Genomic DNA, 27,654 nt, shown 5'->3' with positions numbered 1-27,654 from the left:
ACATTCTTTTATGGATTCGTCAAACTAAAAAAAAACATGATCGGTACCGAAAGCGGCACCGCACCGATGTACTAGTAACGCAATCACTGGACCTCACACCAGAACCATGGTTTGCAAAGGTCCTGATCATCCATGGAGAAGACGAGTCTAAGCCCCTGAGCAAAGTATCACCATTTGCGATCGCGAAGGAACTGGAAAAAGCCATAGGGAAGTCCTATTCCACGAAAAAGTTGACTGCAGGAGACTTGCAGATCGAAGTCCAGACACGACAGCAAAGCTCTACTCTGCTTTCCCTGAACAGAATTGCTGACGTACCTGTCACGGTTTCGAGGCATCGTACGCTGAACATAGTGAACGGCGTGATATCTGAGCATGAACTTCTTGATTGCTCAGATGCTGAGATCGAAGAAGGTCTAAAGGATGAAGGTGTTGTGACAGGGCGGCGAATAACTATGCGTCGAGACGGTAAGGAGATTGCCACTAAACACGTTGTCCTTTCCTTTCAATTACATAAGCTTCCCACTGCCATTAAAGCAGGGTACATCAACTGTCACGTCCGGCCATATATCCCAAATCCGCGGAGGTGCTTTAAGTGTCAACGTTTTGGCCACGCGTCGCGAGTCTGTCGTGGACAGGCTACCTGTCCGAAATGCGCAGGCACGGATCACGCTGCAGAGACCTGTGAGAAGGATGTCAGATGTGCAAACTGTAAAGGTAATCATCCTGTCTACTCTCGCTCCTGTCCACGGTGGAAGGAAGAGAAAGACATGCTGAAGGTCAAAGTGACACAGAATCTTTCGTACCGAGATGCAAAAGCGCAGGTTGAGTTTCCGAAAAAGGGAACCTTCTCCGAAGTGGTGCGCAGGGGAGTAGCACCAATGAGGAAATCTGCAGAGACCCAGACTTTTGGGTCTCTACCCAATACTCCCCAACAAAAGGGAAGGGACACAGAGGTGTCTCTTCCTGTTTCTGGATCTCCTCCGGAGACAGCCACAACTTCTACTGAAGTTGATGGCACTGCCTCCATCTGGGATGGGGCCACAGCAGGCCAATCCCAGGCCACATTGCAAGACATGGACATGGACGACGACTACTGCTTATCGCAGAAGTCGTCGTCTAGTATCCCAGGTGCACTCCCTCAGGGGAAAGAAAAGAGAGAGAGGACATCTAGCCGAGGTAGGGGCAGCAGACCAAAAAGGTACACAGAAAGTGCTTCCACCAAGGATAACACTTCCCTAAATAACATTCATGTCCAAACAGTCCACGGGGTTCTGTATTAGCGACCACATGATAAGGATTTTGCTGCTTCTCTCTTCCATCGTCCTTTTCATGGGTGTACAGGTTATACTCCAATGGAATTGTCGGTGTCTTTTTTTCAAACTTGGACGACGTTCATGACTTGTATGAGGAGAACAGTGCAATGTGTCTTTGTTTACAGGAAACGTACCTAACTCCGGAAAATTTAAATCCTTTTCGTAGGTACACTATCTTCCGCAAGGACCGTGCGCACACAGCACGTGCATCTGGTGGTGTGGCTGTTGTCGTACCACTCTCTGTCCCTGCAAGGAACATTCCAATGGTAACAGACCTTGAGGCCGTAGCCATACAAATTTGCCTAGACCAGATTAATGATCTGGTCTAGGCAAATTTGTATGGCTACGGCCTGTGTGCGCAGTCTGCTCTTTGTCCTTGCCTCCCTTAGCTATGGTACGTCAGAGGGACTTTGAGCAGCTTTGCGACCAGCTGCCTCAACCATTTATGATTTTGGGAGATTTTAATGCCCACAATTCTTTGTGGGGCAGTGCAAAAACTGACAACCGTGGTAATATGTTGGAAAAAATACTCTTTTCCCGGTCAAGTTGTTTGTTATATAGAGGGTTGCCGACCTACATGAACTCTGCAACCCAGTCACTCTCTGCAATTGGCATCTCATTATGCAGTCCCACTCTTTACCCCTTTGTTGACTGGAAAGCCAACCAAAACCCTCGAGGTAGCGACCACTTTCCGGTTATCCTTAAATGATCTGGTACCAGTAATAAAAGAGCACGACCACCCCGATGGAAGCTATCTGAAGCAGACTGGGAGTTATTTACCAAAGAGGTAGAACTTGTGCCTTCATCTTTTGATCGTCTTGGCGTGGAGGAGGCCAACAAGGTGATCACAAACAAAATTCTTCATGCTGCTAAACTACCCATACCACAAACAAAAGGAAATCTCCACAGGCGTCCTAAACCCTGGTGGACAAGTGAATGTGAGAAGACACGCAGGGAGCAGAACCGAGCGTGGGGGATCTTTCGAAGATATCCCACAAGTGCAAACCTGCTCGCGTTTAAAAAAGCTCATGCTAAAGCCCGATGGACGCGACGCCGAGCCAAGGAGGAGTCGTGGAAAAAAATTGTATATCCTCTTTAAACTCTAGCACCTCCTCAAAAGCACTGTGGGATAGACTAAGAAAAATTAAAGACGACTACGCCAGCTTTTCCGTACCTCTGCTACAGGTAAATGGCACAGTTTGTAAGAGCATAGATGAACAGGCAAATGCTCTTGGTGAGCACTTCTCAAATGTTTCGAGCTCATCGCATTACACACCTGACTTCTTCTTAAGGCTCAAGGAACATGCGGAAAAACAAACACTCTCAAGCGCATCAGGTGACAGGTGTGGCTACAATAAGCCATTTACAAAGACAGAACTTCTTCAAGCCTTGTTTTCTCGTAAAGCCACGGCACCTGGACCAGACAACATCACTTATTCTATGCTCAACCATCTGTCAGACACCTCCCTTGACAGTCTTTTGGACTTCTTTAATCTGGTCTGGCAAGAAGGCATGCTACCTTCTAACTGGAAACTGGCAACAGTCATCCCTCTCTTGAAGTCAGGAAAAGATAAACCTGGTCCATCAAGCTACAGGCCGATTGCTCTTACGAGCTGTCTCGGTAAAACCTTCGAGCGCATGGTGAACAGTCGACTTGTGTACTACCCGGAACAAAACCAATGTCTGGACCGTTTTCAGTGCGGGTTTAGAGCTGCACACCCAACAACTGATCATCTTCCGCGCCTAGAAACTATAATAAGGGAAGCTTTCATCAGGAAACAGCACTGTATTTCTGTCTTTTTTTTATTTGGAGAAGGCCTATGACACAGCGTGGCGTTATGGTATTCTCAGGGACCTCCACTCTCTGGGAGTGCGTGGTCGCCTGTTTCGCTGTGTCAGAGACTTCCTCCAGGGTCGACTGTTTAGAATTCAGTTGGGCACTACTTTATCGAGGCCTTTCGTACAGGAGAATGGTGTCCCGCAGGGCGCCGTTCTCAGTGTCACCCTTTTTGTAATCAAAATGAATTCACATGCCAGTGTTATACCCCCATCCGTCTCGTATTCTTTGTATGTAGACGATCTGCAAATATGTGTTCCGTCTTCTAACCTTGCTGTGTGCGAAAGACAGCTCCAGCTGACTATCAACAGGCTAACCAAATTGTCATCTGAAAACCCAGAACCGCTGTTTTCCTGGACGTCATGAAAGCCTATGACAGCGTCCTCCACAGCGCAGTTGTCGCAACGCTGCAAGAGTCGGGTGTCGGGGCCCGCATGACGGCGTGGATCCGCGACTTCCTGTCAGATCGGTCTCTATTTGTGCGCACCACGCAAGGTGACACAGCCCCGTTCCCTGTCCATCGCGGCGTACCGCAAGGCAGTGTGTTAAGTCCGCTCCTATTCAACCTCATCATGGCTTCACTCCCGATGCACTTGTCTGAGCGTACCAACATTACAATTTACGCTGACGACATTTGCATATGGACCTCTGCCATGCGACGTGACGCCATTCAACATCGCCTACAAGACGCCCTCAACACCATCGTGTTATACCTTGCCGATAGGGGACTACGTGTCTCCCCGAGCAAGACAGTCGGTATGGCGTTTACCGGGCGGTCATTCGCCCGCTACCCTCTTCATGTCTCTGGAACCCCTCTCCAATTCGTGCCGCACTGCAAATATCTCGGCGTAATCATTGACAAACGCCTGTCATGGTCCCACCACATCAAGGCACTCTCGGCCAAGACGTCCAACTTTGCGAACGTCCTGCGACGGGTCTCTGGACTGTCGTGGGGTCCGTCTTGTGACGACCTGCGCCGAGTACACCACTCCCTCGTGTTAGGCCTGCTGCGCTACAGCCTCCCGGTGTTGCACGGCCTGAGTAGGACTGGCGAGCATGAGCTCCTAAATATCCAGGCCCGCAGCCTTCGAGTGTGTCTGGGCTTGCCTAAGACGACCGAAACATACTCAGTCCTCGTGGAGGCACGTGAACCACCTGCAAACATCCTGCGTGACAGGGAGACCCTTCGAGTCTACACGCGGATCCTAACGCAGCACCCCTTCCACTATCTCCGACTCATAGGAAGTGACTGCCCCGACTCTGCCTTTGGTGGCGCTGTCGACCGCCTGCGGGTGGTTGTACCCCAGCCCTCTTCTACCGTGTCCTTTGCCCCTCCTCTGTGGGCCCTCGACCGGCCCTTCGTGTGCTCCACTATCCCCGGCCTTGGGCGAAAGAATGACACTCCTTCCGTTGTCGCACGTCAGCTTGCCCTGGAGCACCTCTCCACGCTACATGACCAGCGGCTAGCAGTTTACACCGACGGGTCGGTCGTACCTGACAGAGCGAGCGCAGCATTTTATGTGCCCCACGAGGACATCGAGCGCACATTTAAACTTGCAAACGAGACGTCATCCACGGAGGCTGAACTCTTTGCCGTGTACGCGGCGCTTGAGCACATTTCCATCTCGCCACAGGGAAACTGGTCCATCTTTACAGATAGTAAGGCAGCGTTGGAGGTCATCAGCTCACACGGATCCCAGACGATCAACGACCTCCACGCAATGACTATCTCGTCATACAACTCCGTTCTCGCCTCCGGTCATACCGTCTGGCTCCAGTGGGTTCCCAGCCACATAGGCCTCCCTGGGAATACCCGTGCCGACGCTGCTGCAAGGCGCGCACATAGCTGTGTCAGCCCCACCGCAAACCTACCGCTCACGGCATCAGCTTGTCACCTTAAAATCCGTCGATGGTCTGCCTCTGAAACCCGCCACTTCATTGCAGACGCTATTCGATGCAACACATTTCTCCGAGCCATCGACCCCGCGATGCAACTTTACCCCTCCCAACACCTTACCAGGGCCGAGGAAACCCTCCTTCATCGCCTCCGCCTTAACGTCGCCTACACTCCGTCACTCCTGCACAAGATGGGCAGACGCGGCAACGCAAACTGCGATGCCTGCGGCGCCATCGCTGACGTAGCCCACCTCCTGCTAACGTGCCCGACGTTCTCGGCGCCCCGTGCCGCCCTCGCCCGACGCCTCCAAGCCTTGGGCCACCACCCCCTCTCGCTCGCTACACTCCTCGGGCCTGTCCCGCGCCCTGGGCAACGGGATGTTACCAAGGCACTCTTCGAGTACCTCAAGGCCACAGAAATGATGACCGCCCTCTGAAGCACAGGCGGCAAGCCTCACCGCCCGCAGCACATCGTTCCCATCGCGGCTTCTCCCGCACCTGTTTTTTCCTCTTTCTCTTTCCTTTTTTTTAAGGAGTAGCAAGCCGGCACTTGCCTGGCTGACATCTCCTCTGTGTGAATAAACATATACCCCCCCTCATCTGAAAACGGATTCAGTTTCTCACCCACCAAGACCGTTTGCGTACCGTTTTCCAGAACAAGAGGTCTTTTTCCGGATCCATCACTCCAAATGAAAGGTCAGGATATTTGTGTTCAGTATGAACACAAGTTTCTTGGTTTGAGTTTTGACAGAAAGATGACCTTCCTGCCCCATGTGAAGAATTTGAAACACAAATGCTGAAAATCCTCTCTCACAGGTCTTGGGGAGCGGACCGCGAAACCCTCCACCGCATTTACATATCCACTGTCCGTGCTTGGCTAGATTATGCATGTTTCGTGTATGGGTCTGCACGTCCCTCAGTTTTGAAGGCCTTAGACACAGTGCATCACCTCGTATTAAGGCTGGTCCTTGGAGCCTTCAGAACTCCTCCAGTCCAAAATCGTTATGTTCAAGCAAACGAATGGTCCCTAGAAAGCCGACGGTTTTATCTTGGTGCGTCGTATGGGCTCATAATTGAAGGTTACCCTCAGCATCCTGCGCTGCTCTGTGTGGAGGGTACATGTTCCGAACGGCTATTGATGAACAAACCGAATGCCATACCTGTATACAGTGTTCGGCTCCAACAAGATGTAGAGCACTATACTTTTACGCGGAGCTACAATCTACCCCCGCTACAGCCCCACAAATGCTCCCTCCTTGGCGAACACCCGTGGCACATGATACTTCGTTAACCAAATTTAACGAACAAGAGAGACCTGCTGTGGAAACACAGCTAGAATTTGAGACCCTCAAGGAAGGCTTCGGTGAACTCACTGATATTTACACGGATGCCTCAAAAACTAGTACAGGAGTATCGTGCGCCATGATTTCAGGAACATGTACAAAATCGCATTCTTTGAGCAGTGTTCTGACAATTTTCAGCGCAGAAATGTATGCGATTACTGTTGCACTAAATCATATTCTAGAAACACGGATAACGTCGTCTGTTAAACCACAGACTCACTGAGTTCCATACATGCCATTTGTAACATCAAGTCACACAAAAATCTTTCAGTTCAACGTGTGCAGCATTTAGCAACTGTCATACATGAGAAAGGGTACAGTTTGAAACTTTGTTGGGTACCCAGCCATGTCGGTATAAGCGGCAACGAGAGGGCTGACCGTGCAGCTCTCGCTGCCCTGACACCACTCCTTTTGAAATCCCTCTCCCTGATCTACTGCTGGATTTGAAAAGGGTCATCAGCAGGAAGTGGCAAGCTTTCTGGTCTGGACAAACAGATAACAAATTTCACACAGTATTGGAGCCCCAGTTCAACTATTTAAAAACCGGCTACACGAGATTTTGTCAAGTCGGTTAAGGCTGGGTCACACACATTTGACCCATGGGTACCTTATGAGGAGAGGATGCACCTGAGTGTGCACACTGTGGCGCAGACCTTTCCATTTTGCATATACTCATTAGTTGCCCTTCCTTTGTGACGCATCGCCAACGTCATTTCCATATCTTCTACAAGTACTGTATCCCCCTCCACCCCACATTATTGCTAGGGGATGAGGCTCTCATCCCTTTCGAGGACGTTTTCCTATTTTTAAGAGATATACGCATCGTGAATGAATTGTAATATCTTAGTTACTTCATTTTATATGGTGATTTACACACCTGTCGGACCAACTCCTTTCGAGTCCTTTGGATTTTAAACAAATCAGTTTATTTTTAAGTTAACTTTTATCGTCGTCTTTTATCATCGTTTTAAACAATAGCAGAGTTTTGGCGCATTATGATCGCAGTTTTCGCTGCGCCACAAAACTCCCAATCATCATCATCATCATCATTTCCATCAAGTATTCAAATACCCAGCTGGGAATGCAAAAAAGAAAACGATGTATGTAAGTAACTTTTGTGTATTCTTGGGCCATTTTACAACAAGAAAGTGTGTTGACCGGTCAGGAAGGAGGGAACATGAAAATAAACATGAAATGAAACTGAAATGAAACACAAAAATCAAAATGAAAGTTCCAAGTTCACATGTTATGAATTGCGATAGGCAGCATGGTAATTTCAATGGTAACTATTCCATGCACTTGCTAAGGAACAAAGTAGCTATTTACTAAAGAATAGCAAACCGTGACCTCGTCTTTGTCTAACCTCTGTTCCCTTCTTCTGGAACGTATCTTTTCAACCTCAAGCTCGTAGCCATGTTACTGTGAACAGCACCACTTGGCTTTTAGCTTCTCTGAATCCTTTCTGACTGACTTTTCCTGACAAAATAAGTAGGTCCTCCCCTCTTTCTCACTTTTGTCAATACCGAACAGTGAGGCCCGGAGCGATACAAACTACAGTGTACTTTACGGGTACTTCAAAGTACTTTTGTACACTTTAAGTACATTTTCAGAATGGTACTTTGTACAGTACTAGAGGTACCAATGATGCCAGCTAGTTGATACGTTCCTTTACGTGCAGTTTGGAGGTACTTTGCCCATCACTGACCATAGACCATCATAATAAATAATAATAATAATAATAATAATTCGGGGCTTTACGTCGCGAGACAATTGCAATCATGAGCCGAGGCCACAGTGGTCGGGTCTGTGGATTAATTTTGCCCACCTGAGGATTGTTTAACGTGCGCCGAAATCTCGACACACGGAACACCACATTTACTGTGTATTCACACGAGCGACATCCTTACGGAAGATTCTAGTGGAAGAAAAAGCGAAAACACTGCTCACAGAGACGAAGTTCCGTCCCGTGTTATGTTGAGCATTCACACGGTGCGGAATATCGGGAGTGGCGTACTGCGCACTTAGCAGACGACACCGTCAGTGTGTTTTCCTGTCGTCTGCTGCGGAATACCTTGTGGCTGTGTCGCAGGATATTCCCCACGGTTAGCAGCGTTCGTGAACACTGGACGTTGAGCGCTCGCGCTCAGAAAGCTATGACGTTTTTCGCGTCTTCCGCTTCTGCGGTGAATGTCGCTCGAGTGAATACACGGTTAACGTCCCTCGCGGAACAAGGCGTCTCTGAGCAACTTCTTCCCTTCCACCAAATTCCCACCGTTCTTGGCCTGGTTGGAACCCGCGATCTTGGGACCAGAGGGCGGATACGCTAAAGACTGAGCCATCGAGGGCGGCATAGACCATCATCACCATAGACCATAGACCATAGACCACAGAACATGCTGAAGCCCATGCACGTAGCACGGACGACAGATATCGTTCGCTTATGGCAATGATTTCGTTTTTTCACTTACGTTAGACTTTTCAATAAGGCGCACGTTTCTTTTTTTTTTTTTTTTTGAAGACCCACGAAAGATCTAAGGAACCAGCACGACTTCAAACTGCCGAATTTTAAGAACATTCCCTTTCCGGGTAATGCATTCCTTTTTCTACATGCAGCTCGCTCATCAAGCCTGATCGGATCCCGCAATACTCGTGAGCCGCAATCACTTCTGCGAACAGCAATAATCTTATTCTCCAAAACTGGAAACAGTTTCTGCAAACATTTCTTCCAAAGCTACATGCCGCCCGTCCATAGCTACAGTATTAAAAATACATTCCACGACGCCGTTTTCGAACTCCAAGACATCTATCTCCTTCCTTCCTTCCCCTTAAGAAACTTCGGAAGAAAGTCAAGATGGCAGTTTCCAGCTGAGATGTGCAATAAGTATGTTTCGCCTCTTTTTTGTTTATTATTTTTTATGTATGTGGGTGTACTATATACTATATGAACTGCCTCCCTGCGAGTGATACATCCGAGACGGTGGAGAAATTTTGTTGCTGCCGCGAGTCCTTGGGAAGAAGTTCGTGGAGGATGGATTAATATTTTATTTGTTTCTTCCTTCTATTCCTTAATGGTCCCCGATGTGTGCGGTAGAAATTTGTGCCAGTAGTCATGAAAAGACGGCTAAGGAATCGCTGCTATACCTCTGTTTTATGACTCATTTCGGCATAGTATAGATGTCCGATACGAGCTGTGCACGTTGTTCCTTCATTGTGCAGTGAATATTTCCTCTATGTGTAGTTTTCTGAAGTGTCTGTACAAATCCGTGTTCCTTTGAAGTAAGTTTGATTTCAATTAACGTACGCGTAAATTTGAAGGCGAAATTTTTGATGGCACACATCGAAAACAAGAGGCTTAAGAAATTCTTGTTGTAGTAACAAAGGAGATACGCTCTTGGCGTTTTAGGGGAAAAATTTTTTTTTTATTCCTTGTTATCGCCGCAAACCAACTGTGGCTAGGACCGGCGTACAGATGTGGACAGATGGAGAGAGGACAGCTGGAAGAGTTGGAAGGAAAAGGTGGGCATGTGATAAAACACGTGCACGGCGCTCTTCGCGCGATACGTGAAAGCCGTGGTACACGTCACGCGCAATGTGTCACGTGCCCACCTTTTTGAATTTCCCGCCACTCGTTACGGTCGTTACAACCTAAGGAGTGGCGGGAAATTCAAGAAGGTGGGCACGTGACACATTGCGCGTGACGTGTATCACGGCTTTCACGTATCGCGCGAAGAGCGCCGTGCACGTGTTTTATCACCGTGCCCACCTTTTAAAATTTCCCGCCAGTCGTTAGCTTGTAACGACCGTAACGACGATGAAGCGATTAAGCCCCCAGGTTGGTTAGTATGCGTCCTAGGCCGACTTCAGGGGGAAACTGTGCCGAAATGTCAGGGAAAACCACAGACAGCACAGCCGGTGGTAGGACTCGAACCTACCAGCTCCCAGTCTTCAGCACGACCTTGGCTACCACCGACGAGCGGGATGCCTTAACCCGCTCGGCCATGCCGCTGGTGGGGAAAATATAAGACAGAGGAATTGTAAGGCTGTGGTACCAGGTAGGTACCAGGTAGGTACCAGGACACAAGGCGGTAAACTGAATATTACATTAAAAACATGTGGCATAGAGCTAAAGCTTGGCTAGCACACGTGTTTATAGTAGGACATTTCTGCTGTTGTCTGTTTCACGCAGTTGTTCTTGCGACTGCTAACTTTTTTTTCATACGAATCCTGTCCGCTTCACTATCAGTTTATTTACTTTGTTTTACTAATTTACTAACTAACTAACTATTCTTAAGTTATACGCACATGCTTTTTTGACGTCGAAAGCGAAGCATGCTGTTCACTGCATGTAAACGAGATATTTTTAGCACTTGTAGCTGTAACGGCTACGACGACAGTGGTCAGTTTACTCGCGGCTCCTTGATTCCCACTATGGGGTAACGTCAATAAAGGCTTTAACAAGAACTCGAGTTGAGCCGAGCTTGTGTAACCCGCTTCAGACCAGTGCCACATCACAGGCACAATCTCACATTTAAGTTGTTTACACTTATACTATGCGTTTACGTCTGTCACCACGCTTACACTCGCTGCGGTGCTCAGACCACATATAGTATACTTCAAGCACAGATGCGTGAAACGGCGCGAAATGCCGCAATTCACTGGGGCGATAACGTCATAGCCCCTGGCGAGCGCCCGCTCAGGCATGTTCTTCTTTTTCTCACTTCATAGACCTACTAACTGGAAAGAATAATGTGCATTTTAAAGACAGCTCGACGTGAGCTCTGCCTATATCAAAACTCAGTTTCAAACGTGCAGGCGATCACCGATGCTGACGTTTAGCAGCCGAGCGAACGACCACTAAAAACGAACAAACAGAAGTAACGCCAGCACCGAACGGCTCGCTACATCACATCCCGCTGGCTTACCGACGCGATGTGACGGAAACAACGCCATCCGTCTCGTTTTATCGTGTCCACAGTCTGCGGACGTGACAAACAAAATAGCGCGAGACGCACCCTGAAATCAGCAGAAGGCTCCGAAACAGGATACCGTCCACGTATGCAGACGCAACACGAACAGCAGAACATAAATATGTTACATCCTGCGGTCAGCTATATGTGCGGATTTGCTTCGGACAAGCGACAAATACTGAAACAGACCAACAGACTTTTCCTTATCGCACTTTTGAAAAAGAACAGTTTGAGGTATGTTTTTCTTTTTCTTTTGGAAGAGTTCTCGGTTAAAAAGATGTAACAATGACGAAACTAGGAGAGTTTCCCTTTAACTAATGATAGGGTCCCGGTACTGCAAGCACACCAAGTTCCGGCAAAAGTTGGGGGAATTGGAAGAGACGCATGAAGGGAAGGAAAGCAAGTGCGGCGTCAGTCTTCATCTTTATTAGTTCAAGCAGAGAACACCGACGCAGTGGCGTCGCTAGGGTACGCCTCACCTTGTGCGGGAGCTCTTTGTGTCACTCCCCACCCCACCCCATGCCCCAATTAACGGATCCCTTTCCGTACCAGGCGATTCACGATAAATAAACATATTACACCACACTCAGAAAAAAACAAAGAGTGCCTCGCAGAAGGCTCCTCATGTTATTTTTGGCGTCATCGTGCCACAGAGAACTGGAGGAAGCGGCAGTATTGGTGCGGCGCGTCACCCCTTTCGTCGCTTCACCCAGTGCGGACCGCACGCCCCGCACCCCCCCAGTGACGCCACTGCACCGACGTTGGTGGAATCGTAAACAGAAGAACTGGATCAACACATCAAGCACCCTTTACCGTCTCCCCACCGATGGTAACAACTGCGATGACAATTCGGATGTCTTAATAATGTCTCCTATCCTGTCCTCCTGTCCCTTCGTGCATTGTTCTGAATGTGCACTCATAGTAACCGGCCTCAACCATACCTGTCACTTTGCTGTGAAGTTATCTCTATTAAGATTGCGCGAGGACCATGTCGCCCTTCAAGTATATTCTTACCATGCTATTTTACGTCCCTCCTGCACAGGCTCCGTCTAAATGTAGCCTTCACTGCCCAATTCAAGTAGCGGATCGGATACTGCGACAACAGCCTATGCTCCAAATGTGGCGTCGTAGCAAACACTGAGCAAGTCCTAACAGAATGTGAGCTCTACGAAACGGAGAGGCGGCAACTCTGTGGTTAATTTGAATACTGCTAGCCGACAGGCATTCAACCTGGCTGCAATTCTTGGTAATTCCATGTCAGGGCCACGTGCAACACTGTCGATGTGAAAGATGAAAGTCACTGAAAAGGTTAGCCAGCTGTAGGGATCGAACCCACATCTTCTGTCGATGTGTTCTGATGTTCTTGGAGTTCCTCTTGTCTACCGGTTTGCTCCAGACACTGTAGATGAGTCCTCCTCTGCATCTCAATGACCATTGGTGTTTCTTTCATGTGTGTGTTTTCTTTTCTTCACCTTCCTTTTTGCGGCGCAGCGCAGTCAGTGGAGGACTGCTCAATTGTTGTACTTGCACATAATAGTTTTCCTTCATTCTCATATCTCACATCTAATGTTTCGCGTGTGGTGGGGTAGTGTGCTGCCCACCAGTGGTGAATCACCCCAGGTCGTAGTCACGATTTATTTGTTGTTGTTGTTGTTGTTGTTCGAGTATATTCCACGACTGTGAGGCCACGTGTATTTCACGGGGTCCGTCGCAAAGAGGATGCTCAGCAAAGTGCATGATAATGTACGCAAACGGATGTGGTTGCCTGCTGCGGAACTGGGTCTCCTAGGCAGGATCGACGCACCTGTACCTTATCTTTTTCCGTACGTCGCGTGAACCTGAACCTTTATTATGTCGTCTTCGACTGGAGATACCCCTCGGTCACACATCTCTGATTGATCATCACATTTCTAGAGCACTACCACAGACTAGGGGTTCCGGCCTTCTATGGCCATCCTATTGCGTTGTTGCCCTCGATACAGTTCACATCGACGTGTGTGTTCGTGCTGCCACGAACTGACTAGACCCTCGGCTATTAGACTGCAGGAAGCTGCTGAGGGACACGACGGTGGAGTTAAGGCGGCGAGCGAACAGAGTCCTGGTGGAATTTCTTGTGGACAGTACACGCACACATGCACACGACAAATGTACGTATTTACTTTCACAGATAAGTCATTCGGAGTAGCTAGCTCCTCCGTTGTGGGACCTTACATCTCCATATTTTTCTTACTACCTTACCTGCCTTACCTGTGAGCCCATAATCTTCTACGCCTACATTCACCGAAAAGCGGATTGTTACCGTGGAGGGCACATTTTACGCAGAAGTTGTGGCAATTGTTCAGTGAAGTTTCAATGAAAGGATGTGGACCTAACTGAAAGAATCCCTACACACAAGGTTGGTTGAGAACATACTTTGTCTATTTTTCTGAAAGAGGACATCGACTGGGAGGGCTGGAGCAATCACGTTTCTCGGAATGGTTTTGGACTCTTTACTTTTCAGGCATCGCTCAATTTTCTGGAAATAGCGTTACTCAAGTCCGAGATAAAGGGGGAGAAAGGAACATGGTTGTGTGAAGTGGAAAAGAGTGAACGAGAGCACATCTGAAGTAGAAACGGCTGGGCAATTTCCCGCAAGTCCGGTCATCCGGTGTGTGAGTTGTCATTATATAAGGATAGTATTTTTAGGGTCGTTCTTGCGTTCCCGGCTGTTTTGTCGTCCAAATGAAAATTTACCAAAGATGGGTACAAAAAAGGTGGAACTTGCATGGAGGGCTCCGACAGGTATGAGATGTGTAACGCTACCTCCACGATATGGTACTTGTTTGCCAATAAGACTGGTAGACTAACGTTAGAATACTGCCACCATGCACCATGTGGCGGTGGTGGCGGCGGTGATGTTCTAAGCAGTTTGCCGCTGTTGGCCGAACACATGTGACGAGTGGTTAAGAGACCGCCAATCACAGCCATGCTCACAGAGGTCGTTGCGAGGGTTGCACTAGCCGCGATCAGTTACATTTCCATTCGCCTTTCGAAATAGTGAGGTGCAAATAACGTTGCTGCTCAGCCTTTGCTGTCCATGTCAGCGGTTTCTTTCGAAATATTGGGGTGACAATGCGTAACATTGTAGATATTATGCAGCAAAAAGACAGGGACACACATAGAGAAAGACACAACACGTGTCATCGTGCTGTGTCTTCCTCTATGTGTGTCCCTGTCTTTGTCCTTGTCCTCTACGTGTGTCCCTTGCCGCATAATATCTACAATGGCACGTTACCATCTATACCCCAACTATCAACAGTGCGACAATGCGTAACCCGATACTTTGATACTTTTTTCTTACTTTGTACTCTAGCAATCCGCACCACTGTATGCGCATTTCATAGCATAGCTTACACTGAAACACGCAGGCGGTATAACTTAGAGACCTATACCTGATTTCAAAAGGTACTGGGGAGCTGGCCAAAGCAGCACCAACAACCTGCGCTGCGTGCCCTGGCGAACTACGTCAAGGACATACGTGCTTAAATAATCTTTTTTAAATAATTCAGTGTTTTCACGCATCAAGCGTCATAGAACAGCTGGTCGCACCAGTGGGACCTACGTTTCCATTTTTCCTTCTTCTATTTATATTCTATTCAAACAAACCATAATGTCGTCATAAATACCGGCTTTTTTTCACGGATTTGTCTATAGCAAAAAGAGGACTCTAAATTGATGTGTCACCCTGTACTATACCGTTCGCAGGAACGAAAAAAAAAAGCTGCAAATCTCCACGGCTCAACCGGTGCAACACAGCTGAGAGGTATAAAAATGAAGTGCCCCCTGCTCGGTCCCGATTTACAGCGTTTTCGAGAGAGACCGTGCCACTGCGGACCCCAGCCTTCGGCGTTTAAAGAGAACTGAGAGCGACACAGATAGGGGCGAAGCAATTATGTCGTGCTTTTTCCCGAACCTCAAGGGGGTCACTATAGCGAGAGTTCACTTTCAGAATACGCTGCTTTTCGTCTCAGGCCTGGGAATTTCAGGGACGTCGAGGGTTTTAGCATTACCATGCGCTGCTCCTCTCACTATATACTACACTACTGCTCGTTGGAAGAAGTCCGCTCCTGTCTATGGTTTCGTGCAGTATAGAGAGGCAGAAGGGAAGTCTGAACGGGGAGCTGCCTTATCTCGCAGGGACAGAGATAGTCGGAATTCGGCATAAACGGTAGCGAATTCCGTCGAGATGGAATGCCTTTGAAGGCATCCTCCTGCGTCCAGAGATGCTTTCCTAGGTTGAGGTTTCTGAATGTTATGGGATGTCTACAGTCTCAATAAAGGTTATTATCGCGGCTCCTTAACATATTAATGGCTTTCCTCCCCGTACCTAGAGAGAGAGAGAGAGAAATACATGATGACGATGATATGGGGATGACTTCCGCTCATTGAGCAGAATGCTACCCCATTGCTATTGGGGAAAAATGAGAGGATGGTGATGAGGATGATGCTGACGACGCTGACAGGGTTTTAGAGAGAGTCGATCAGGCCGGTAGTTTGCAGAAATGTGATGAAGGGTCGCAAGACGGACATCTGCTTTCGTGTGTCCCATGGTCCCAAAATGAGTCTGAGGTCAAGGGGTCGGCTGTCAATCCGCGCAAAGTCGTTTGCCAACAAGTGACGCTCCCTCCGATAAGTGGGACATGCGATGATCACATGCGTACCTAACTTTACACGCATATACTGTATATGAAAACATGGACACGTTCATTATTATTTCCTTGCGGGTTGGAGTAGTACACCCCACGTCACCTTAAGTCGGGCAATTACAAATGGTAATACTACATTGATTAGGCAGAAAAAAAAGATGGGGATATGCGTCGCGACGAAGTCAAGGTAGCTACCCAGGACGTTTACACACAGAAAATACAAACAGATGAACGAGTTCAAGTGATGGAGTTCAACATGTAGTTCAAAAGTTTCAACCAAGTGCGTGCACATTGTCGGAATCGCTGGGGGCACACACGACATACACTCAGCGAGTCATAGAATGTCCATAAGCCCGGTTGTACATAGAAAATCTTCAAGTGCCCTCAGCGCCTTGTCGGACAACTGGGGACCTAACAGTTTCGCGATATCGAAGGCTCGGGAGTCCACACCAGGACAGACTCGCCTCTAAGACCCTTCGAGAGTCAACGTATTTCCGACACCTGAGAAGGATGTGTTCTACGTCCTCTACAACGCCACACTCACTGCAGTACGTAGAGTCACGCTTGCCCAGTTTGAAGAGAAGACGTGCTTTTATGGAAGACGCGCAGGACTATTTTTCGCAGCAATACTAGTAGCTGTTGCATTCATCGTAGGTAGTTCTGGTCACGTATCTGTGTGTGATCTACGTGATTCACAAAATGCAATAAAAGTCATGCTAATAGATTTCCGTATTGGAAGTCAGCGTCAGGACTACGTTTCTTCGTGTGACGTTTATCACATGATACTATCGACGAGCAGCAGTACGAGGATATTTTGTCAGTTGCAGCAAAATAATTATACATAAATGTTTGGGTAATGCAGAGATAAATTGGTTGCATAATAATAGAAATGGAGTATCGTCCGAACATTGGCATAAGAGACAACAGTCCCGAAGCGGCCCAGCATACCCTGAGATTGAGGAAGAACTTGACGAACACAACAGTTCTTCCTCGATCTCAGGGTATTCAAGTTTGGAAGTTTGTAACCAGCAGCTCGCCTGCTTCCTTGCGGTTTCATCTACGGCCCCCCTTCATCACGCCTATACCTTCAAACATCTTCAACAATCACTCAAGAAGCTCCTGTCGTAAATTTAAAAAGCTGCCTCACGTTTAAAATTCTTAGAACGAACATAGTTGCAGAATCCACGCAGATGCCAACACCTTAAATTCTAGCCACGCGAGGACACAGGTTATGAGATATTCAAACTTCCGACCTTGGCAGGATGTCGCAGGATGTCTGATCATGAAACGCCTCGCATAAATATGTGTGCGGAAACCACGTTGATCTCGCACGCGGCGTCCACTAAAAATCTGGCCGCTCTAGACTCCGCTGTAGCGCTTTATTCATACCGCAGACGTGAGTTGGACCGTTGATGCGATTGCGCTCAACTTTCTCGTCCCCTCTCAATGAAGCACACGTCCATGGCAATGACAGCGTCCCACCAGATGGAGCGAACACAGCTTCGTGATGGATTTCGCGGAGCTAGGTGAGCGTAATCCATTTTTCATCGTGCCGTGGTGACCTATCCCCCAGTTACATCCGATTGGCGAGCGTGTCCCACAAGCCTAATGCCTCTCCCGAACGCCGTCGCGTGAATACAGATAAGCCTCGGACGAAGGACTAGAGGGGATATGTGCGCTTCCCTGCGAAAAGAGGAAAAGAAAAGAGATTTGCAAGAACGATATTTGTGTTTATGTCTCACGTTCTCTGTTCTTCCGGCGCTACAGAGCCCTTGGTGATGGTATGATTGCGAAAGAGAGAGAGAGTGTGTGTGTGGTAGAGGTATACAGTGAGCGAATACATGATGCTTGTATGGGACACAGTAAAAATATGCTGCATATTACGCTACTTATGAAGCAGTTTTAGTATATCATAACACGATAACGGTTCCGAAGACTTGATAAGCCAATCCCGCTCTTCCTTCGAACAACAACAACAGATAAAGTAATGATGATGAATGGGGGGGATATGTTTTTTTTTATTGCGTGTTAGCGCCGCGAAGCAACTGTGGCTATGCGCGGCGTACAGACGTGGACAGATGGAGAGAGGACAGCAGGAAGGAGTGGGAGAGAGGGGGGTTAGTATGCGTCCTGGCCAGACTTCAAGGGGAACTGTGACGACATTCGTCTGGAATGTCTTCGGAAAACCCAAGGGAAACCTCAGACAGCACAGCCGGTGATAGGATTCGAACCCACCACCTCCCAGTCTACAGCACCACCTTGGCTACCACCAGGGTGGATATGTTTATTAAGACAAATACGGGAAAGGTTGGGGAAATTCGCTTCGAAGTAGCTTATGTCACATGGCTGAACTTGCCTGATTTCTCAGCTTCCTCGATCGTACACTGTAAACTTTTTCACACCTTTAAAGGTGTGCGCCATGAACATTCAACCTGGTTGCGTAACATTGCATCTCCAGGGTGATATTTTACAAAATTTGGAAAGCATTACTAAAGATCAAGTGTCAGTGCAAATATTGCTTTCATTATGTCTTGGATATCGTAGGTACGAGCTAATGCATATATGCATCGCAATCGATAATCGAGCACGCGCAAGTGTCTACAATACTGTTGAACAATGTTGAGATGTTGCAAGACTGAATTTTTGAAGGACAGACAACACTCGAGTAAAGAAAATTTGTGCGAAACCGTGCTCCATTATGGTGTTACGAAAATTACACCTAAAAAGGCGTGCGCCATGCACGCTATTACACCTTTAAAGGTGTGAAAAGATTTAGAGTGTACCCGATCTTCTAGAACTCTTTATTATAACTACGCTGGTCACTCGCACCTTGAGATTTGAAGCGAAAGCTCGCTCCTTAACGTAACTCGAGACACATACGTCTGACCGAGACGATACAAACTGTCCTACGAGCGCTTCCGCTCGAAGCCGACTTACTTCCAGAGCTGTACGTATTTTGTCGTGAGAGCCGGCAGCGCGCTGTTTTCCACGGGGAGGAGCAAGCAGGAGAACCTCCTCATGACGTGCCTCTGACGTCCTCGCCAGGACAGTCACGTGTCAGCGTGCTCTGTCACGCCTGTTCACGTATTCTCTGCAGCGGAACGCAAAGAATACTGCACCAGGAGCGATAGAAGCCTGGCGCCAAGGGAACGCCCTCGTGTCGTCACACTGACGTCGCGCATACGTCTGTCTCTTTTGAGCGGCAGTTTCAGCTCGTGTGTATTTCAATGATTTACCCCCATGCCGAGAATACAAAATATCGCTCAAGTTGACGAAAAATGAAGCAGGTATTCTGTACTGTTGCGGACACGGTTTGCTAAAATGGCCTGTCAGTACTTTGCCTCCCATATTACCTCTGTTGTGCTTGAAAGTGTTGTGCCAATATTGTGTTTGAAGGTAGGCCATGTGCTGCAAGTGTTTATTACTCGAAAGAAGTTGTCTTGCAACACCTGGAGATTTGAGATTAGATAAATCGCGGAGTGCCGATTTTAGACCAGTGTCCCCAATTGAGATGTTTAAACGGCTGTTGTCGAATCTGCTGTGATTGACTTCTTCTATTTATTCCTTCTTGTAACGCTTATTGCTGTTTATGTATTTACGCTGAAACTGTCTCGGCAAAGTTATTTCTCATCATTTTTTTTTGTTGTTGTTTTCATTGTCTTGTAAAAAGTGTTGTGTTTTTTCTGGGCGTATCAGATCATTAGTAATCACTGTAATTTTTACGGGGACCGCATTACAGGCGTGCCTAGCGGTCCCGCCTTATAATTTGTAATGTATAGAATGTCTAAATAAAGCACTTATCTATCTATCTTATTAATAACCATTTATATGCAAACATGGTGTATTACGCACTCTAAAATTTCCCGCTGACAAACACGTCGTGTTTGTTCCTAGTGTTCTTCTGAACAGTTAGCGTCACATTTCTGTCGGCGTGTGCTCAGAGATCGGCAGTGTCGTGTGTCAACGGCGCCAACTCCTTTCAATAAGGGGTCCCCCTTTCAGAGCTGTAAAGGACTCTTACTTCAAAGGAGTTCTGTTCAAAGGCATGTCGTATGTCAGCGGTATCAGTCGCCATGTACTTTCGAATTCGTTGGTATTGTGGAAAACGTCATTGAGAAGTTCTGTAGCCCTTCCCTCCTATATGGGGAAACGAAAAGCTTTCATGTTGGACGTACGTGATGGATTCAGCTTGCGGGATGCGCAGAACGCGCTAAGCAGTATGGCCACGATCACGTTTCGTGCAAATATAATGGATGCACTACAAGTGCAATGGTTGCGCTAGATGTAATAGAACGAACAAAATAATAAAATTACATTGAAACGTGACAGTTGAAGCTTACATTACATACCATTACATGAACGCCAAATGACATAAAAGTTGACAATGCTGTATTTCTATAGTAATGCGAAGAAAAGTGTGCGAACGACTAGGCAGCAAGACAACGTAGTCCGCGGGCAAGCTTCCAGCACATGTGAGCATTTGTCCTCTCCTGAGTACTTGTCTTGCCGGCATGAGGTACTGGTCTGGATCAGGCGCAGCTTGACGCTGCACAGTGCACTATGAGGTAACATTAGGTTGGTTTTCATTAGACTGCGTTATAATAACGCTATGCTATTACTTTTGCAAGGTCACTTTAGCAATGCTGGGCAGGCAGCTGGGTTATTTTCCCCGGCAGAGCACGAGCAGAGACGAGCAGACGTTATACGAAATGTGGAAAGGATAGATCATTAAGTAAGGATAGGGTCTGCTAGGTTTATCATGCGATATTATTTATTCGGAGTTTTTCTTCATTTTTATTGCGGGTGAGAGGGAAGCCTTTTAACCAATCACCCTTGTTTAATCGTATTGTGTCGTCACGGCAAGAACTGACGAGATCTCGCACAATTTCGTTGGCAAAATGGTACTCTATTCAGTACCTCGGCCCTTGGTCTAACCAGATCGACCATCGCCAAGCTCTTGAGTACTTCAAGATTTTTCTCCGGGACACTGGTCTCCTCTCCACCCTATGATGTGCCTGCGTACCTGTGTGCTGTGTGTATGTGTTTGTGTGCTGTGGTTTTGCCTACCGTTCTGATGATGTCTCACTGACTCCACTGACCATCGACCCATATTTAGCATCGTTCGTCACCTCATCATCAGGACACATCTCCTCCTGCCCGTTGTGCCTTGGGGTAGTGGGCCGCACCTTATGTGGCGAATTTCCCTATTCATTATCATTAATTTATTTGTTGTTGTTGTTGTTGTTCAGTACCACCTCTTTAGCCTTGCCCAAATACGTGACAAACAAGTGGAAACTCCTGCCAGTATATAGATTCGCATCGTTGTTGGTCCCTGGCCGAATCCAGCCCACCGACGCTCGGCGCTCAAAGCTCTTTTGACCTTTTTGGACACAATAGGACTTCGATCCGTATTGTGAAGGGGCTCATTAATTATTTCATTCCTCACATCAGCACCAGCAATGGGGTAGAGTACCGCCCCTTGCGATGAAACCCCCATTCATCGTCTTTAAATAAAGTTGTCGTTGCTTCATCTAACGTAATCAGTGGGTCCGAGCTACCTGATGGGACATTCTTGTTTGCTATGAGCAGAACGGCTCGTGTACTGGGGTGGTCTCCCGCTTTTCTTCACAGGGGGTCGATAGCCGAGCACAATTCCGAGTGATATGCTAATATTTGCGTTGGCAGATGAACACGCGCGCATGACTTCTTTTCGACGGGTGTGACACGTGTGGTCGTTCAAGGTGTCTGTGAGTCCGTTTCGTGTTGTAGACTTACTGTCAAATATGTCCGCAAAATTGACAGGTACTCGCGAGACAGGCCTGTTTACTCTGTTTGTGCAGGGGTTCAAGTTGGGCTCTGAATCAGGCTCTGTATGAGGGATGTAGAAGCAAGGAAGACGAGTCCCCCGTGTGGTAGAGGGCTACTAAAGTGCAAATATTTCTCGTCACAGAACAGAAAATTGTGTCACCTTGACACCAACGCAAGGGGAACGTGATTCATCCGTCGCACCGTTCGTGATTTGTGATCGATAGAAAAAAACGCAATTTACCCTTTCCCTCTCCGTCTCTTTCAAGGAAGCCCGACAATGTGTAACAAGACGATGATGAGTGCTGTTCTTTTTTTTTGGGGGGGGGGGGCTCAAAAGCAACCAATCAGTAACAAGATAACAATGCATTACTAAGCCAAACCACTTCCAAGAACCGGAGGTTGTCCTCGTTGTTCCTCGCTTCCTTTTTTCGGAAGGTGTATACTTTCGAGTATTTTCCTTGCGTCGTGTTTGATGTTTCTATACGTACCCCGCACCAAATGATGACGTTACATTTACCCTCACGAAATGCTGCTGCGGAACAGCTGTATATCATACATGCGCGTCTTTTAGTTTAACTGTAGTTACACTGGTGAGCACGTTTTACTTGCAGCTGTGACAGTCTCACAACACCATTCTCGTTTGCTCTTGGTCATAAACGTTGAACAAGAGTCAAGCAGGAATATCAAACAGCTATAGTGTCAAAATGGCAGCTCGCTAAAATGTGTCTAAGCAGGGAAAGGAAATGACAATCGCTCTGGAACCCGTGCCAAAAGTACAGAGCGCCAAGCAGTAACTAAACAAATTGCAGTTGTATCAGAAGTTCCGCTTGTTCTGGTCATGGGAAGAGACAGGGAGGGGAAATGAGGAAAGAACTTGGAATATAGAAGACAGTAAGATCAAGAAGTGTGCAGTTGCTTCCCAAGATGTCACCCATATTTACGTCTGGAAAGCCCAAGTGAATTGAGTACGACGGAAAAACGAGGCAAACAGTAGGGGTACTGGTCGCGAGTCCGACGCTATCCGGACTTCAATCGTGTTTCTTTTTTTTCTTTTTTTCTTGTCCCCATCATCATTGTCCTCATCAACACAAACTGCAACAGGCGCAAACATATTTCCGTCCTCACCGAAATTGCAATGAGCGCTGTATCAGATTACATGCAATACTCACTCTCAGACAGGCTATAGGATTCGAGCCACTGGCAATATCGCCCACACTCGAAAATCTTTTCTACGAATTACGAATACGAAATCGCGCCCTTCTGACGCCTCTTATACGTAGCTGACGAACAGCAGCCAACGAATGCGATTGGGAGTGCTGAATGATATTATAAACGGGACAAGATCTCCGAACCCCAAAAGGCTACGCGGAACAACAAAGACAAGAAAGAAAGGTAATAAAGTAGACGCGGCATTAAGGCTGTGTGTCAACACGTTTTGCCTCAGCTGGAAAGCTGAGACGTGTGTTCCCCCACGCAGTGATGGAGAGGGCCAGCTGTGTAATCGGTTTAGCTACAGGCACCTCCGTGGCTTCACGACGATATCCGTGCGTCCGTCAGGGAGTGCTCTATCATGCGTTGCGAAACTCCTGGCTAACAAATGACTTTTTCGAAAACAAGCAAACAGCTACACGTTCCTAATCCCCAGGTCTATTCTTTTCTACGTCTATCTAACACATATATCCCAGGTCTAAGAACACCACATTTCCGTGTGGTGGCAGCCACAGTCCACGTTTGAGATAATGTTTTTGTTATAATGTTTTGTTCGAGGTAATGTTTTTGTTGTATTTTGATAATGTTTTTGTTGTAATGTTTTGTTCGAGGTAATGTTTTTGTTGTTTTGTTGTTGTTGTTGTTTTAAATCCCCTTCTAGTGCCACGAAGCAACGTTGGCTGTGAGCGGCGTGCAGACGTGGACAGATGGAAAGAGGACAGCATGAATGACTAAGGAGAGGGGACAGGGTTTAGTGTGCATCCTGGGCCGACATTCGTCCGGAAAGTATGCCGGAAACCCCAGGGTAAACCTAAGAGAGCACAGCCGGTGCTATGATTCGAACCCACCATCTCCCAGTCTTCAGCACGGCCTTGGCTACCAGCAACAAGCGGATGCCTTACCTGATCGGGTAGATCATCACTGATTCTTTCATAAGGGAGACAGTCTTTAGAGAACCTAGAGAGCTTTAGTAGAACGTCTTCGCATCTCCGATACGATATCTGCTACGGCGTTGATCTCATGGCGCATGCGCGACGTTAGCGGAGCTTCCCTAGCGTATTGCCGGTACGGATCTCCTCGAGGAATAGCGTACCGTGTTAAAGGAGACTTCACGCGGGTTGCGGGGCTCCACGAGGAGAAGAAGAAGACTACGGCAACTACGCGAGAAGCAAAATGGCGGTGCGGACGACCGTAACATTTTTATGCTGCTCAAGGTGACTGCAAGTAACCCTTGCGTGGATGCAACGAAATTGATCGCAATAACAGGACTCCTCACCAGCGTAACATCGAAAGGCGCCACGGTTCAGGGTTCGGGATTTGCCATGCGGGAGCGCTACGACGTTAATTAACCGTACCGTCTTCTTCCACGGTGTACTAAAACATCAACGGCGTCAGTCCCGCGTTTCGTACCGTGTACCGTAGCGGGACGTTGCAAAGTGGTTTACTAAAACTAACTAATGTTGTAACGTACTGTTGTAATGTAGCCTACACAGAGCAGATAATGTTTGCCAGAAGCTGTCTGTGTCCTTCCCTGTCTTTCGTATCCTCCAGTCGCGCGCCTCTAATATTCATGAACTTGTGGTCTTGGTGTTAATTTTGGAGCCGCTTTCAAACTCAAGCACATGCGAAGAGAGTCGGTAGTAGGATCAAATTTTAAGAAGGCATGCATGAGCTTCCAACCTTTCGTCGTTCTCTTCCAAAGACATATTTTTAACATAGCGTTGAGGACGTGCAACGAGCGCAACACAAGAGCAAAGCACTGCACAGGACGCAAGCATCGGAAGCACAGCATTGTAGGTATATTCAAATACATGCACAGAGGCAGTCTGAGTCAATTGTATCAGATCGCTTACAGCTCGTAATTTGGGACGGCCAGAAAACGCGTCGCTTCAGCCTTTTCCCCCAACAAGAGCAGACACCGCTGCTGTTTTCGTTGACAATGCCCTAATGAGGGGTGAATTAATTAAGAGACAATGGGCGCCCTCCAGCGTCGGCACAATGAGACGCCGGAGCGAAAGAGGACCGCAGTTGAAGGAAAAGATCCGTTAAAGCAGCTGACTCTACGCTTCCTTAGTTCCATAGAATTCCAAACTGGGTCTGGAAGCCTTCAATAAATAACGGACAGTGAAACGAGAGTCAACTTCAGAGACTTTCAGAGTGTTCGTATCTCAAAAATGTCACTTCAGCTAATACATTGTCTGGCTCTTCGACTTTGACGCGTTCTGGAGTGGGGCAGTGGTGATATCCCTTTGGGGTGTTTATTAAATGAAAAGACGCGCGTCGGAATAATATTTATGGATGTCTGTTTAGCACTGTGCAAAAACGAGGGGTAAAACTGATGACAGAGAGAGCTACAGAATAGTTTGTCTTCCTTTGCTGCCCCTCTGGTGCGAAAGAGCTCAAGCGGCGCTCCCGATGTCAGGTTGAAAGAAGCCTGTAGAGGGCGCAAACGTTTTGAGTTTAAGCCTATCGCAACGTACAGGGTGGGTGCTCTAAAAGGTCAGTCACATTTTCGCGCGTGACGCGATACCTACTTGATGCACAGCCTTCCACTGTCACACAGTGAATAATTTGTGCCAGAGAAACGTACGAAAAACTCGTGGTTGCCAGACACTGCGTAACAAAATAAACACGACCGCGCAAACTCTCGTCTCCATGCATTACCTATGCGCTACGGCTGTCTGGCGATGGTAGTGTATAGCATCCGCCTATAGGGGCACTAGCCAACATGAGTTTGTTTCGGTTTCCGCGTCGCTCGCGCCCCTAGGCGGAAGCTGCACACAACCACTGGGAGACCGCCGTGTTTACATCGGTATAGCGCATAGGAAATGCATGAAGGCGAAAGTTTGCGCGGTCGTATTTATTTTGTTACGCAGTGCCTGGTGAGCACAATTTTTTCGTTCGTTTCTCTGGCACACATTATTCACTGTGTGGTAGCGGAAGTCTGTCTGTCAAGTAGGTATAGCATCACGCGCGAAAATGTGACTGACCTTTTAGAGCGTGCACACTGTATTTTGAAAGTTTGAGCACTATATACAGTGCACTCGCAGCAGAAACGGTCCAGTGGATATTGCAGGAGGTCGGCACCACAGAGAAATTCACGGTTTCCTCGCTTTGCCGTACCTTCAAAATGGATTCCTTGCTTACATCTAGTTTGTTTCTTTCTTTGTGTGTTTTTTAAATCTCCTGCACTGCCCGATGAAATCGCTGGCATACAAGACGCATATCACCAACACATTCAGGCACTCCCATATCGCGACTAGCAACGGATCCAAGTGCCCCTTGGAGGCAATCTGAGCCAAAGCTCCACCGAGGCGATTGCCGTACATGCGTCATTAGGCTCGCATGTTGAAACGGCCGCTTTCCTCGACCTTCGAGAATGCCTTCCAAGTGGTAATACAGTATCATCACGAGTAATCTTATGCACCATTTCCTTAATGGATTTTAACCATAACAGTGCCTTCGTGAACGCGTTTATACGTGATCGATATCTCCCCCCCATAATGACGCTTTATGTTGAGCCTGGTTGTGGCTTTGCGCGTGGGAGGTGTGCATTCTTGTACGTAGTTTATCCAGCAGGAGGCGGCTGTATTGAGAGGATTGCAGCTTGTAACGGCGGGGAGCTTTCGACCTGAACGCACTGATATTGATATAGCTTGTCATGATGACGATGAGCTACAGATATGAATATGCAGGATACATGAAGTGCGGCTCCCGAAAGGGGAGACGTGGTCTACTGGGAGGGATTCGTCTAATGTGGCGAAAGTGTGCGGTCCGTCATTTTTGAACGGCTCGCGGTCATTCTTGCGTTCTGACGGATTTTGCGTTTGTGATAAATGGGATTAAACGTACAGTAAAGCAGCAGGCATACAATTTTATACTGCTGGCTCATTTGACAGCCTGGGTGCTCAGTATACAAACGCCACAAATTGAGCTGAAATCCACCTCGTAGTTTATTTGAAAATTCAGATATAATATTACAGGCAACCCTGTGTCTAAGACCCGACACGAATTCCTCAGTTCCCCCTTGTAGGGCGGCGAACATAAACATGCCAATAACAATGGGAGTGTACAGCGGCACCTGTGGACCGCTACCATCACCACGTCGGCTTGCCTGACGTGGTGCATTTTTGCGTGGGTGACTCTCATTGTATTTCTGCTGACAGTTTTTTTCTCATTTCCACGATGTACCAATATTCTTACATTTTGAGATAATATATGGCAGGAACTATCTCGTTTGAACAAACTTTTCAAAGAAAGTTCATGAAGCCCGCTACTTAGCCCATGACTTAGCCGATACAAGGTTGGGGACATGTAACACTGTTGCTCGACGAATAGGCGATTGTTTCCCACCAGGCGTCGCCCCTCGTCTTTTTACCGCAATTTCAGTCGTGATTAAAAAATATTTAGAGTTTTCTGTCGCACATAAAATTTGCAGTGCGGATTTCTTTGGGAATAAGCTTTCAAATGCCGCTGCCGATATTAATAGCTTGCCTGTTGCTTTACAGTACCTTTAATAGTGGGAATGACTATATGGACATCACATACGTCGTATATGGCGCCGCGGGTCATGAGACGGTGAACGTAAAACACAAC

General features: G+C 47.5%; 1 protein-coding gene across 3 annotated transcripts in view; it reads right to left on the bottom strand.

The window, feature by feature from the left end:
- The window catches only part of LOC135401064 (glutamate receptor ionotropic, kainate 2-like), a 259,479-nt gene that overhangs the window by 70,607 nt on the left and 161,218 nt on the right, over window positions 1–27,654 (bottom strand). The window contains exon 1 of one of the 3 annotated variants that reach the window (XM_064633202.1): window positions 23,961–24,035. The exons of the other annotated variants lie outside the window; for them this stretch is intronic. The gene's annotated coding sequence lies outside the window, so the exon portion shown is untranslated. Of the gene's footprint in view, window positions 1–23,960; window positions 24,036–27,654 lie in introns of those variants that run through there. 3 annotated transcript variants of the gene reach the window in all.

This window comes from Ornithodoros turicata, chromosome 7, assembly GCF_037126465.1.
Source record: "Ornithodoros turicata isolate Travis chromosome 7, ASM3712646v1, whole genome shotgun sequence".
In the NCBI taxonomy this organism is placed as follows: domain Eukaryota; kingdom Metazoa; phylum Arthropoda; class Arachnida; order Ixodida; family Argasidae; genus Ornithodoros; species Ornithodoros turicata.
This window is presented reverse-complemented; position numbering and strand designations above follow the sequence as displayed.